The following is a 2,500-nucleotide window of genomic DNA, read 5'->3' on the forward strand; positions in this document are numbered from 1 at the left end:
GAGCCAATAAGAAACAAATACCAAAACGCTGCGATGCGGTAAAATTACACCGACACGGTTACGTGCGGAGGTCGCTTTGATTACTCATCGCGTTTCTCCCGTCCGTTCGGAACCGCCGGCAAAAAAACTGTGCGACCAACGGCGCCAAAGAGCACGACGCCGGACCATTTCTCTCTGGCTGATGTGAATGGAAGTAAAAGACGCTTGCGTGAGGTCTCTCGACCTTTATCTCTCTAACTTATACTTATGGGTCGTCGTCTACTTGATCGGGTACAAACAAGTCGTAAGAAACAAACAAACAAACCACAAAAATACAAGTCGTAAAAAAACAAACTTCTGTTGGTTAACCTACAATATGAAGGATCGAAATGAAAGAAGGATCATATTATTACAAACCGAAAGTGAAGGATCATTAAAATTGAAATACAATATATATAAATATATAAATGTACCCGTCGTTGCGACACCCTAGTTAAATGGAAAGATATAAAAAAGAGAGAAAAGGAATACAGATGACCCGCCGTCTGATCTTTGCTAAATGATCTGGCATCACCGGAGTTTTTTTGGTCCGTGTTGCGTTCGCTCTATTCGAAATGAAACTCGCGGAGGCGAAGAATTGTTAAAAGTTTACGAAGCGTCTAGGAGTGGTTAAAACTGAGAGAGTTGAAACTACGATGTATTAGAACGAGCAACCGTCGAAACTTTGTTTTCGCGACGTTCTTTTCGTCGCTCTCGTCCCCACGCTCCTACGCTTTGGTTGTTTCTTTGCCATCCGTGTTGCGATAAAAAGATTTCTCCATTGTCCAAAAAGGACGGATCGAGATTCCTCTTTCGAGAGGGAGAGAGAGGTACTTGCGGGTAACCTGGAATCTACGAAACACGCACCGTGGTAAGATTCGTGCGTCCGCCTGATCGATGTGTGTTGTTTACGGACCGGCTGAGAAGCGACGATAGCGAGTCTTTGAAAAACTATGTGTCCATTAGTTAGACCGATCGTCGCCGGCCGTGTGTCTGTTCGAATCTCGCAACCCACGATTCAGCGACAGGACGCGCGCTCGCATTCCTTGTGTGCGTTCGTACTTTTCAAGGTTTTTAAATGTACTTTACGCCCGACCGTCGAGAGGAGCGTGCCACTGGGCGTTTCTCCGACGGTTTCCGTCCTTGGACGCGATCGTGTCGTCAACGATCGAACAAACAAACAAATACGTTGGCGACGCCCGAATTCGCTCTCCCGCACGCGCCGGGTGGGAGAGTGATGTGGGTATCGAATGTGATGCGTGTTAATAATGAAAATAACACTCTAAAGATCTAAAGAGTTTGAAATACAAAATTTTACGATTACCCTGAACGGTGGATCACTTGGCTCGTGGGTCGATGAAGAACGCAGCTAATTGCGCGTCAACGTGTGAACTGCAGGACACATGAACATCGACATTTCGAACGCACATTGCGGTCCACGGATACAATTCCTGGACCACGCCTGGCTGAGGGTCGTTTTCTTAACAAAAGACTGCTTGCGTTTGCTTCTCGAAAAAAGAGTAATTCATTTCTTTCTAAACATCTCGCCGTCGTTCAACGAAAGTAGAACGTTTCGGAGCGGGATTATCGAACGAAATTGAAAGAATGAATGAACGATAAACAAAGAAAGAGTCGCAACGTACGAGCGATAGTTGGGCAGTTCGTCGGCGTTTGTCGTGGAAACGATGTGACGAAAATCGCAACCGATACACTAAATGCAGGCCGTTAAAGGAGAGAAACAAATTTCGAAATATCTCTTCGAACTAGCGCAAGTGCGTCACGGCGCGCGAGTCGTTCGTTAAAATTTATAAACGACCGCCCGTGAAAGCACCGAGTTCTCGGAAGATAATCTATAAAGATTCTCCATCCTGCTGGAAGTTATCGGATCGGCGCGATTGTTCACTTGTAGAAATCCACGCTCCCGACGTTGCCAGAAACGATATTTACGAAAGGTGTGTCAAAAATAAACGAAAGAAGCTCTCCTATAAATTTAGAAAAAGCAAACGAGTGAAATGTTTGAGATGATAATTTGCTGAAATGCAAGCTCGAATAGCCCCAGGGTTTCGAATGATTCCCCGCGCTTTATACATCTCTCTGTTTACAAACGGTGTATAAATGAAAGATCGCTTCAGATGGGTCGTCGCTGTTTGACGCGCGATGCTGTTCCTTTTTTTTTGTCTGTCTGTGCGTTTAGCTTCGCTAAACAAGTTAAATGGTTAAAAAGCGTCGAAAAAGCGAATACACACGCGACAAGACAAATCTAACGAGTAAAGGAACGCTCCGCTCCAAGATAAAAATGGTTGTTTACAATCAATACAGCGTTTCGGTACCCCTGATCGTAGTCTGAAACTGTGTAACAAAAGAGAGGAAAGCGAATGGTGAAGGAACTTCGAAGCCTCCGTGGCGTGGCTAGAACTTGTGATAAAAGTATGTTTGCAGCAATTATGCATGCTCCCGTTAAAACAGCATTTCAATGTCTCGC

The 2,500-nt window shown here is 45.0% G+C and overlaps 1 non-coding gene across 1 annotated transcript; it reads left to right on the top strand.

Moving 5' to 3' along the window:
* The first annotated feature begins 1,339 nt into the window (after window positions 1-1,339).
* On the top strand, window positions 1,340-1,494 carry LOC143305880 (5.8S ribosomal RNA). Its single transcript, XR_013063090.1, has one exon. It is a non-coding gene; the product is annotated as a 5.8S ribosomal RNA (ribosomal RNA).
* The last annotated feature ends 1,006 nt before the right edge of the window (window positions 1,495-2,500 follow it).

Source organism: Osmia lignaria, chromosome 11 (genome assembly GCF_051020975.1).
Source record: "Osmia lignaria lignaria isolate PbOS001 chromosome 11, iyOsmLign1, whole genome shotgun sequence".
Lineage (NCBI taxonomy): Eukaryota > Metazoa > Arthropoda > Insecta > Hymenoptera > Megachilidae > Osmia > Osmia lignaria.